Source organism: Hylobates moloch, unplaced genomic scaffold (assembly GCF_009828535.3).
Source record: "Hylobates moloch isolate HMO894 unplaced genomic scaffold, HMol_V3 SCAFFOLD_3, whole genome shotgun sequence".
NCBI lineage: Eukaryota > Metazoa > Chordata > Mammalia > Primates > Hylobatidae > Hylobates > Hylobates moloch.
In genome coordinates, this window is record NW_026652278.1 from 86,027,018 (window position 1) to 86,039,741 (window position 12,724).

Here is a 12,724-nt window from a genome sequence, read left to right on the forward strand (position 1 = left end):
GAGCAGAGCCAAGCAATGGATACTGATGACATTTGGACATCATTCTTAAATTCAACGCAGCAACTCACACTGGGAATTTCTAGCTCAGAAAGGATCCAAGTAGGGGGATGATTTGCCCTCTTCCCCCAATTGGGCACCCCATAGTCATCAGGGAAATGCACCAGGGTGGGGCAGAAAGCGTGCAGGGTGGGCAGCAGCACTGGAGGCAGCATGGTGGTCGTGCCAGAGTTATGGGAGAAAACACATGTCAGTTGGACCTAATTGCGTCATACAGACTTCATTGTTAGGGTCCACAAACCAGGCCAGCAGCCACCAGTCTGTCCTCCTGTGGGAGAGCCTGGGGCCAGATCCCAAAGACCAGAGACACAAAGTTATCTGTGTCCAAGGGATCCGAGGGGAAGGAGCCATTCTGGAGCTCCAGGAGGGTGCAGCGCAGGCAGCCTGAAGCTCCACACTGCACAGGGATGCACTTCTGGCCCTGGGGCACAGCCATCGTCAGACCATTCGGACAGATGAAGGCATCTGAGGAGTCACAACCATCAGGATCCTGTCTCCGAGAACCTGCCTCACAAGTAGTCCCACTATGAGGGGAACCAAAAACCCAAAACAACCACAACCAAAAGGCCTCTTCCTGCCATGGGAAGCCAGCCAGCCCTTGCTCTTTTCAGACCCACTCAGCCAGGGTCTGCAAGGCCATCTCAGCCAGCTTGGGTACATCAAGGCCCCCAACCAACCTGTGTTCTGTGAGTGCCTGCTCTATGCCTAAACTTGCCAAGAGAGAAGAACCAGAGCTGATCCCTGGCCCTGCCTGAGAGGGATCCGGGCAGCTTACAGGTGGGCATCTGTGAGGGTCCAGTGCCAAGCAGGACTGCAGTAGCTGTAGAATAATACATTTCTTGCAGGGGTTTTGGCCTCAAGCAGAGATTTGGTTCCTCAGCCTGTGGGGCTGCTGCTGCTGTTTCTGCATCTGAGGCTGTGGCCCAGAGCCTGTATGACAGGGCAAGCATTCAAGGAGGATGACAGATGTCAAGTGTAGGAAGCAAGACCAAATGGCCCCCACGGCTGCACAGGACCCACAAGGACCAACAGAAATTGCTTCGATCTCTAGTAGGAGAGGCCAGAGCAGGGGCTGCAGCAGGACCCGAAAGTGGCCACCAGCAGTTGCCCCACGCTGACCAGGTGAGCTAGGGGGTCAGGCACACAGCCTGCACGGACCCATGAGCAGGCTGGCTGCTCCCATGCTGCAGCCTTCTCCGTCACAACATGTGCTTCAGGCTGCCTTGGAACTTATCAGAGAAGACAATTCTGAGGAATAACGGCCAGCTCAGCTAAGATGACCCGACATAAACCACCCAACAGGTATCCAGGACGCAACCTAACAGATGATCATTTCTCCTAGGAAGAGAGAGTCTGAGAGCTCCAGAAACACAACTGTGGAGAATTCAGCTGCTCTTTTAAAATGAGGTCCAGAGATCAGGAAGGCTCCAGGGAGCTGGAAACATCTCAGCTGGTTTTGGGAATCAGGTGAGAACAGGTCATGGGGCCTAAGAGGACAGAGGTTCCGACAGAGGGGATATGGGAGCCAAGGCAGGGCAGCGATCACAGGAGAGGAGACTGTGACAGACAGTGCACAGGCCTCGCAGAGAGTCACGGGCAGTGGGCAGAGCAGGCAAGGCGGAAGCAGCGTCCGCTGCAGAGCTCAGAGGGGACGGGACACAGAGATGAGCCTCAGCTTCCTCTCCCAGGGCAAATAACCAAACGTAAAAAACGTTTTGCAGGCATGCAGTTTCCTACTCCCTTCTGTGAAATTAAAGTCCTTGGATTGGAGTCACAGTATCCTTTTTTTAGGTTATGTTTCAGATGCTCCGTTTTAGGTCTTGAACTCCCCATGACACTCTATTTTTTTCCCTGCTTTTTACTACACTAAGTCAATATTAAAACATAAATGAGGTTTGGACCTCCCTTTATTACTCATCAACTATAGCTGGCTTAAAACTTCAGGGGATTAGCTTTTTCCTACAGCCCAAATGAAATTGAACCTCCCTTTATTTGTCTTCTCTCCCTCTCTACCTCTTTCCCTCCCTCTCTACCTCTTTCCCTCCCCACCTCTTCTTTCCATCAGCCCTACCTTAATTTGTCTTTTCTTTTTTTAATTGATTCTTACATCAAAAACCAAAAAGAATTATGACACTAATGAAGGACATGTAACAAAAGAGAAGCAGTGGGCACATCACCACTGAACTACGACAAAAAAAGTGTCTGACCCATGCCGCCCCTCAATCCTGTCCACAAGCATTCTTAGTTATTCCTGGTGGTCACAGCAAGAAGTAGAATTTAGTAGTTTGCTTTATTCACTTGATAATATCATGTTTTCCACTTTGCCAAATCAGCTTCCCTATTATCATTTGCCACAAGCCTGTGGCTTTCAGGGAGTGGACTAAAGCACATGGCGGGGAAGCCTTGACTGATGCCTCAATGTTGGTAGCTTTAGGGGAAGGTGCTTTAGACTGACTGTGATCCACAGAGAACTGCCCTCTGGTCCCCATGAACAGTGATGGGCAGGTCTGAAGAGAATTTCTTTGCCATTCAGATACCAATGTCTTAATGCACCTGAAATGACTTGAAGAGAATGATCTGAAGAGATGCAGGTAAGGGGGAGTGGTGGCTGAGGGGCTACTGGGCATTTCCCTATTCGCAACTCACCTCTTCTACCAGAAGCATGTGAATCCCTACCTCCCTTCCTAACCCCTTCCCAGAGCAACTCAGCAGGACTTGCAAAGTGGAGAAGAGGTGTTTGAGTTCCTCCTACAGAAGACCTTGGAAGAGATTCACGCACAAAAGAAAGAAAGCAAAATAATACTTTATGCTATTAAATTTTGCATTCCAAAACCCCAATTTTGTAATATACAGCTTTATATGCCAAAATTGACCAAGAAAAGACATGAGACATAAAGAAGAAAGTAAAATGGCCGACATAAATCCAAACCTATGGATATTAACATTAAATATTAATGGATTAAGCAACACAAAAGACAGATTATCAGACAGGATAAGAAAAACAAGATCCAACTATATGTTTGCTACAGGAGATACACTTTAGATTCAAAGATATAAATGGGCTGAAGGTAAAAGGATGGAAAAGAAATAATCATGCAAACAACTGTAAGAACACTGGATTGGCCATACTGACATCAGACAAAATAAACTTTCAAACAAAAATAGTTATCGGAGATAAGCAGGGACACTTTATAATAACAATAGTTATAACTTCTTCATGAGTTGTCGTGAAGAAGATATAACAATTATAAACATATGTTTCTAACAGAGCCCCCAAAATACATGGGGCAGAACTGATATAAATAATGAGAAAAATAGACCAATACAAATACTTGGCAACATCAATGCCACACTTGGAATCATGGAGAAAACAACTAGACAGGAGATCAAAAGGGAAATAGACAATTTGAACAATAATCTAAAATGCAAAACCTTCATGAGTGAAAAGATCTCCCCATAGGTCCTTAGAAGAAAAACAGCCTTTCGAGGGTTACGTAGAGCAAGGGTAAGAGGGAAATGGGGGTTATAGACCCAACTTGAGTACTGCTGAGCCAGGCACTAGCTGGGGAGTTTATAGCCATTTATCAGAAGCTACTGGGTCTTACATTTCTCATACATAAAATGAGGTAAAAATGCACCATTCATGGGGTCTTTGTGGGGATTTTGAGAATGAAATACATAAAGGAAATTTATTCCTAGGCTGTGGGATGCTGTCCAATTGAAGACGTGCCAATCCTGGACCTGTCTGCCCTCAGAGCCAGTCCAAGCCCTTTCCCTCTCTGCATTATGGGGATGGGCTTCAGGGAAGGAAGGATTGAGCCTATTAGACTGTCATTCCTGGCTCCTGTGCCAATTGGTTTCTGGTGGGATTCACCCCAGAGAGAGGTGCTAAAAAGAGGGGTAAGAAGGGGGAAGCCAGGGTATTTCTCCATCACCATTTTCCCCACACCTAAGCACTATCTCCAGCAGACTTCCCTGAGGGTCCAGCTCCTGCCAGGGAAGCCAAGACTTCAGCTTCCAAAGGGTGACCCTCGTACCTGGGCCCCATAGCACCACTTACCTCCTTAGTTCTTTCAACTCAGGGAGGGTTGCGGCTGCCTCCAATGTCACTGTGCTCTGGCTTCAAAGTCTTCCTATAACCTGGGTAATGAGAGTCCTCTGTTATAAATACTTAGAGTGACCTCTCTTCTTGGTTGAACCTTGGATGATTAATAGGATTTTTCTCCTAAACTATGAAAAGTTTGTAGGCAGATATCCTGTCTTCAAGCCAACCAACATTGATTGGGTTTCTGTAAACTGTTAGACCTTGAGCCAAGCCACAGAGAAGAAGCAGCAAGACAGGGCCTGCTCTACTGAACACAGAGCCTTAGCCCTCTATGACCTGCATGGAGCCTCATGTAGAATAAGCGCCAGTGTGCACCTGTTGCTGAAAGGCTATTTCAATTGAGTTAGCATGTGTAGCATGTGAGCTGTGGACCAGCTTCTCGGCCTGGTTTGCAGACACATTGTATTTGACCTGTGGTGGTACCCCATGAGAAACCAAGGCAGCTCACACCACGTAGCGCAGTGCTGTAAGCTTTGCACCCTGCTACTGGCTCAAACCCTACCAGGGGCACAGCTGGCCAGCGGTCTCCCCATCAATGTCGTGCAAAAACCTCCCCAAAACCAAAGTAGAATGGAGATTGGAGAACGAAGTGGCAGGAACATTTATTCATGATCACTCTTGCATTCTGAATGTGCAAAATGAATGTCTCCGAGGGGTAGTGTGGGTGCTCCTCAGCCCCCAGATGAACAAGGTGTCTACTTGGATTTTAACTATGAGGCTGCCCTGTTACACTTTGTAATCTCAGGCACAGAGCAGTGGACATGCATCACAGGGCACTGAATCTGTCCCACATGACTAACAACTTGGGACATCTGAGAACATTTCTGTATTGTTTACACTAAAAGAACATGTATTTTTATTTCATAACACAGAACTGACATTTGACATGTTAAGTCAATGTAAGTCACTGGTGAAGTTCCTGAATTACTGCGGAAGAGTAATTAGTCCCTAGGGGCCTGTCGCTTCAACAATTTGCTATTTATCTTCTTTCAGATGACAATGTGGTTTTTTTTTTAATTTAAATCTTAAAACCATAAATACCTCTCCACCCCCACTGCATCCTTCCCCGCAGACATACCCAATTCTTGCCCACCTCTGGGTTCAGCCAAGAGTTTGTGGTAACAACCACAAATGAAGCCTCGGCTCTGATGACACTGCTGCTCCTGAAATCCTCTCAGGGCCAATCTTCTCTGAATCAACAACTTGACTTTATTAACTGATAAGATTGACTCTGCTTCACATTCTAGCTTATTCTTGTGTTGTTCAGATCATCCACATGCTTTAACTTAGAGAGAGGGAGAAGTGACATTTTTACCAGATTGGAGTGCACTGCAGAGGCCAGTCTCTGGGGTCACATGCACAGCGGTATGACTTTCCTATTTATGTAAAAAGGAAACCGACTTTTCCCGGTCCTGGCTGTAAAGGCTCAGGACACGGTGGACGGGACGGGAGTTGCCTCGGTGATTTGCGGAATAGGAGGAGCTTTCCCTTCCAAGCTAAACAATAAGTTCCACTTTTTTAATGGCTCTTGGGTTAGAATTACTGATAAATAAGACAGAAATGTAAAAGCCTCAAGTATGTGATTACCTTAAGTCTGGGGGACACTTAAATAGAATAAAGTAACCATTTACTTTATTTCAAGATTTGGGTTTCTTGGTTGTGGTGGATGTGTAAAACATAGTCATTGATTTTAACTTTCCCATCCAATAAATTTACCAGTTCAGACAAATTGAAGACAAGGACAGTTTAAATCAACTTAATTCTATAGGAAAGAGTATTTTGAGTATTTCAAATATTTCCAAGTACACACAGTAACTCACACCAGGCTGGTGAAATGTTTCCTTCATTAGAACAAAGGGAGGTTTGGTGGTGATTTGGGGATAGCTTTGGGTTCAGAGCCCGGAGGAGTTACTCAGATTCTGAGGCGGTTTCTGACAGAAGGAAAGGTGATAGCCTAATGCTGGGGAGGGCAGTTTCATTAATTGGGACATGTGGGGATGTTGTTGGAGATGGACAGAGGGACATTCAGAAAGACAGAAGCAAAAGCGTGGGTTTCTGAGGAGGGCAGGGTTTCTAAGGTGGTGAACAGAAGAGTAGGTAGACTCGAGCCAACAAAGGAAGCTGGGACCAGACCATTTTCTCACGGTCACCCTGATGACATTGGGAGCACCTTCAAGATAGGACCCTGCAGGGAAAATGTGTCATGAATGTATGCAACCTGCAGTCATTTCTAGAGCTTGATTTAATTTTTTTTCCCTTGGAAATTATTGGGGCACTCGGGGTACACAACCCTGAGTACACAGGCAGAGGAAGTGAAGCTTGGCCTCGCACCCAAGCACAGAGGACTCAGGTCCCAGGGCTCAAGTGTTGAACTCTGCACGTGGTTGCGGGGTGGGTCATGGGGTTGGAGGTGTTAGGGATGGAAATATGCTCAGGGCAGAGCTGAGGAGACAAGAGGTGGCCAAAAGGGAGTGATGGGTAAATGCACAAAGGTGTCCAGGAGGGCCCTGGTGCAGGCTGGCTTCCAGGACACAGCTCTCAGGGTAGAAGGAGGCTTTCTCGGACACAGTGGAGACCCAACCTTTTAAAGTGGCTGGAAGTAGGTGTCCCTGTGGCCACCGACCACAGAGGGACTGGACAGAACAGGACAGAGACTGTGGCCCCAAAACACTAGCCCCAGGCTCAGCTGCTGGAAGCTCCAGGAGCCGCCAGGATGCAGGGCCTGCATCAGGACTCCGGGCATGGACCGAAGCTACTCCTGGATCAGCAGGGAGCTTGGCCAGGCCAGGAAAGTCACGGGCTCATAAGTCTCATGTTCTCTGCCTTCTAGGATGGTTCTCCTCTATGGAGGCAGCCTCGGCTACATTCTGTGTTTTGTTTGCCTACTAACAGCATCAACACAAAGAGAGAATGACAATGTCCTTCCCCATCCCACTCCAAAGAACTCCCAGAGTGAGGACCCAGATGTGCCTGAGTCGCACCCACACCCTCTGATTTATAACTTGCCATAAAAACCACCTGGGGGAGTGTCAACCACGCTGCCAGGCAAGGCTGGGTGCTGAGAAGTGAGGGCCACTCCAATGTCAGTATCACAGTCAGTCACCCTGTTTTCCACTTCAAATTCCAAACATGTGCCTGTGAGTGTGGGGTAACAGCATGGGCACAACCTTTCGTTTCATTTGTTAGTTGGGATATTGAGATTAAAAAGCTACTAAACTCAAAATGTGGGCCAGGCTGTCAACATGTAATACCTGGACACTTTGGGCCTCTGTGGACTTGAAGCATCATCAAGACACATCACTTCAGTGGCCAACCTCGGGTCAACAGTTAGCCTTATCTTCATAAATTGCCTTCCCCACGACACAATATTTCTGTGCATTCATAGCTCTGTTTGTCCTCCGTAAATCAACCACAGGCCTGTTTAATTATCCCTCAGCAATTTTAAACAACATTTTTAATGAGGCAGAGAATACATGAGGGCTTGCAAACAGGGCTGAAGGGTCTGTCGTGGGTCACTCTGTGTATATTTTTCAAAGCCAGGCGTTCCCTAGATAAGTCACATCTCACCCGGATCTCAAGGCTTGGCTGATGGGCTTTTGCACTGCGTGACCAGGGAGACTCAACCATCAGGAGGCTGCTTTCTGTCAATGGCCTTGAAGTGTGTTCATTATTATAAACACACATGATGAATTAGTGTTGTGGTTATGTAAGGAATTTGGTCAACTTGGCTCTGGCTGTGAAAGCGGCAGAGCTATGGAGAAACTGAACGAAGGGCCATGCCTTCCACTGAAGCCCAGGCAGCTGGTGTTTGAGCTTCATTAACTTGGAGATCCATAAATCTTTCCCCCTGGTTTCCAGGTCAAAGGGATTGCCAGGTGGAAGAGCTCCAAGCCCTCTCAGCTGTGGCAAACATCCCTGTGACTCTGCGGGAAGGTAGGCCTGGCCCCAATGTCCCATAGCCAGCAGGTCGCTCTTGAGGGAGTGGTCCAGGGGGTCCCACCTTCTGATGGACCTAGGCTGGGGTAAAACACTCCGCAGAGCTGCAGGAGAGGGGACAGAGTACTTGTTGCCCGGCTGTGTTTGTGCAGTGCTGGTGCTGGGGCCCCCACACAAACCCAAGCACCAGCCCTGGCACCCAGCTGAGTGGCCAGCCCACAATCCCAGAGATGGCAAGGGCGGGCAGGAGGGGAAGAGTGAAGGAGAAGCAGCAATTGGGCACCAGGCCCCAGAGGCGCTGAAAGACAGGGCAGCCACTAGAAAGTCATGGGGAGCAGATTCCTGAGGGCCTGTCTGCAAATATTTATTTTTCTTTTTTTGAACATTCTTAGGACCACAGAAAGGGAAGCAATTTCAAGAGGACAGACAGACTCTGCCCCCTGCCCTGCCAACACCCACAGCCACGATTGCCTTTCCTCTTCCTCCCCATCTTTCTTTTCCATCTCGCCTCAAGCCCACATTTCGTGCTGAGCCCTGCGCATGAAGTGTCTCCTTTAAATGTCATAATGACCCCATTCTGCAGATGAAGATACCAACGCATTGAGGGCATGAACAATCCCAGAGGTACCCTGTCCCTCCACAGAGCTGGATCCAGACCCAGTCTAGACCTATTCCAGAGCCTAGCCTCACTGCGTCTGGGGCACGATGGTCCCTGGCCTGGAGTGAAGAACACAAGATCCGAAACTTCAGAGTACGCCTCTCTGCCTAAGCCAAGCTCTCTGATCTGGAACCTCTGCAGGTTGTTTCTAATTGAGAAGGTGCAGCAGAGTGGTTAGGGACCTGGACTCTCAAATCCAGTACAGTCACAGGTTCTCAGCCACATGACCTGGGGAAGGCACCCAGCCACTCACAGGCTGGCAGAAGATTACGGAGGTCACTGAGGCACAGCCCTCACAGGAGAGGTGGGCGGCATGAGCACTCAGGAATTTAGCTGTTATCCGTCATTATTCCTTGAAAACCACTCTGCCTGTTTGTTCCCTCAAACTTCTTGCAAGAGAACTATGAAGAGATTGGGATTCTTGCTGATTTATGGTCATTATTGATGATGTCACGACTGTCCACTCAGGGCCCAAGGGCACCAGGACAAGTTAGCAGCCTGCACAGGAATCCAGGAAGTTGTTATTTTAATCTTTAATGCTAGTCTTTTTTGCCAAGCTAAACAACCCCTATCGGCCCTGTAGTATGTTAACATTTGGGGAAAAATTTATGAACTGCTCTAATCCATTTTTGGTAAAGCCCATTACCTCTGAATATAGAATCAAGGTTCCAATTAAAGCTCTCCATTAGAGAATTAAAGTAATTTGCCAAACCAGAAGAGAAAAAAGATTATTTTTCATACTTTTGAAGTTTATCTGCCTGAAACCAGCAGTCTCCTTCCAGCCCTCAGGCAAGTGATCAACTCACTCAACGTTTCAGAGCATCGACCACAAAACAGAGAAACTTCTGGGAATCTGGACAAAACAGTGCCTCCCCCAAGGATCTCAGACAGTCGCTAGGGCTTGCACACACACATATGAGCACATACACACACATTCACATGGTTACTCTAGGATCCTAACATCTGTATAGTCAAGGAGGTCCAGTGTTTTTAGGAGTAAAAATAAATCCCAATTTCTTCCACTTTGGAAGTTCATAGACGGCAGGCTTTGTAGGAGAAGTTATTTCAACTGGGTTTAAAAGTTTTGGTACAGTTTTGCCAGATAGAAATGGATGGGCAAAGACACAAAGGTTGAGAAGTGGGTGGGTTCTCAGTGATGCTGAGGGCCCAGGACCATCTGTGTTTGGAGACTGCAGGCGGGAGTGCAGAGATGATGCTAGAAAACGTCCCGAATACATATTATGATGCTAGGCGTTTATTCTGATGGGTGTATTTTACTTTTGACAGCTCTCTGCAAAGTCTCCAGCTCCTGCCTTTCTGGGTCTTCAGAATCCAGAACCGTATGGGAGCCATGGACAGTGCAGGCAGGGCAGGAGGCCTCTCCGTGTGCGGAGCTGCCCCGCCATGGGCCACATGCTGCGCTTCTCAGCATCAATGGTTGTGTCACTCTCATTGGTGGTGCTGGCTTTAGGAGGATGTTGGGGACTCTGTGACTCTCCTTGTCAAGGTGCCCACATTCTTTGTTAAGGAGCCATCTCCTTTCCTGGGGTCCCCTCTGCCCTCTCAGTTCTAAGATGGTGGGACTATCTGATAAACTAAGTTTTCCAGGGCAGCCCAGGAGGGAAGGCAGCGCATGGCTGCAGGGAACCTTCTCTGGAGACACAGAATGAAGACCTACAGCCATGAAACCTCCCTTTACTCAGGTCTTTCCATAGAGAAACTATTCATAGAAGCCCCCAGGCCTGTGCACAAGGACAAAGAGCAACAAAGAAATAACAAACGGAGTTCAGTTCTAGGATGCCTGAAATCTACTTAAGAACAAAGGGGCATTTCATTTTGACTTGGGAAGTGGGAACCCTGGGGCCCTGTCCATTGCAATGACCCTTGGCTTCTGGAAGTGGGGGACAGCCCTTACCCAGCTCAGGCATCACAAAATCGTCAGCCAAGCAGCTGGGAGCCTTTAGGGGCATTGTTGGTGTTGTCCTGCTGCCGGCTCCCAGGCCAGATGAGAGCCCAGAGCACCATGCCAGGTTCTTGAGGGCAGACCCTGCAGGCTGCTGAGTGAGCTGAGGAGGGTCAGGAGATTCCTCCACTGACGGCTCTTGGCTGGTCAGTGAGTGCCCATGACCTTGGAGGAGGAGCCCAAGGCTCTGTCAGGCTCTGTCCCCTGTAAATTATTACATGGCCACCTTGTGGCTCAGAGGGCCCTACCTACTATATGAAAATGACATATCTTGAATGATTTATTTATGTCTTTAACAATCATCTATTGAGCACACGTGGCCATGTGGTTCCTCCCCTTGAGCTCACAATCTAATGAAAATAAATATAAATCATTTCAGTGCAGTCTAGTGCATGCAGTACCAGCATGTCCACATGACAGGGGTTGTTACAAAGGAGTACGGGATTCCCTTCAGGCAAGCAGGGACGTGTAGAGAGAGGCTGGATAAGCCTCCTCAGCCAGGCGATGCTCTAGACTTCTGGGTAGGAGTGTGCCAGGCAGATGTCTGTGCAGCCTCATTCCAGCAGCAGGAACACCTACTCTATTGTCCAGACTTGGAACACTGGAGAGGGAAAGGGGATGCGGTTACCAATGATAATCACACGATAGGCATAAACCAGTGCTGTCCCCAGCCATGTGGGACACGTGTTCACCCTGTGTCTAAACAGAGTGTGCACAGGCACTGGAGGCATGAACAACATCTATTGAATTTGGGCTGCTGGTAACAAAAACTATTGCTAAGTGTATGTAACTCGAGTCCAAGTCAGCCTCCAGGTGAGGTGCCATTCAGCATCTTAATGCCTCCACCAGGGACCCAGCTGCCCTCTCCTCACATGTTTCACTGTCCTCACCCTAAGCTTCATCCCAGGGCTGTGGCCCCAGTGGTCTCAGGGCAGCCAACAGCAACATGCTACAAGCTCCCATCCACACCAGCGAGACAAAGAGGATGTCATCTTCGCTTCAGCCTGTCTCTCCACCCCAGGTCAATTATGCAGGGGATGCTGCGTGCAGAGAAGGAAAACAAGCCTCCCTCCTCCCAAGAGCTGGGCAGGGGGTAATGGGACATGAGGAGAGAGGAGGAGAGCAGTACAGGGTGGGAAGTCAGCAGTGCCCACAGCCAGGACAATTCCAGATTCCTGGAGCTACAGGCAGGGACAGAGGTCGTAGGGGAAGGTGAAGAACATCAGAGTAGAGGGAGGAGGGAGCAGATTCTGAACAGTCCTATCCACTTTTAATGGAAAGTCAGGTTGAATTTAAGCTTTGTGCTTTTAGAGAACTCACCCTTGAGATAACATGGAGGGTGGATTAGCAAAGGGCACATTACAGGCATGGAATCAACAGTCATGCTACGGCAAAATTCAGGTGAAGAGTGATGTGGCAGGAACATGGGAAGCCAGGAGGAGGAGGGGGAATGAAGAAATATTCAGCTACTTCCCACATCCAGAGGACTGCGTGAGGGATTCAAGGACAATCCCCTGATTTCTGAATCCGAGAGCTGGATGAGCACCGCCACCATTAATAAAGTTATATAATTCAGATAAATGAGCACGTATCTTTGGTATGAGAGGCTGCAGACTGGATGGATATTGAGTTTGAGGCAAGTTGAGCTTGAAGTACTTTGGGGTATGTGCAGGGACAGAGCTAGACTTTGGGAGTGAGTTGGAGCTGAGGACATTATTCTGGGAGCCACTGGCTGGCAGAGGGCAGCTGGAACCTTTGGCTAGTGGATGAGGATGGCTACTGGGGGGCATTGGCCTTTGAAGCTGGCTTTGTCTCCTTGGCCATGTTGGGAACAGGCTCGTCAACTGAGACTGGGGCAGAAGGATTAATGTTATGAGTTCAGAAAGGTCTGAAATGGCCTTTTAGGGAACTAGGAGAAGGAGCTTCCTCACAGTAGGACCCTATGAGAGCAGCAAGTCAACCAACTTCAGACAGAACCTTCTGGGCTCCTGTTTATCATCCCTGG

General features: G+C 48.3%; 1 long non-coding RNA gene across 1 annotated transcript; it reads left to right on the top strand.

The window, feature by feature from the left end:
• Window positions 1–1,439: 1,439 nt before the first annotated feature.
• On the top strand, window positions 1,440–2,892 carry LOC131382958 (uncharacterized). Its single transcript, XR_009212591.1, has 3 exons — window positions 1,440–1,524; window positions 2,591–2,648; window positions 2,757–2,892. It is a non-coding gene; the product is annotated as an uncharacterized LOC131382958 (long non-coding RNA).
• Window positions 2,893–12,724: the final 9,832 nt, after the last annotated feature.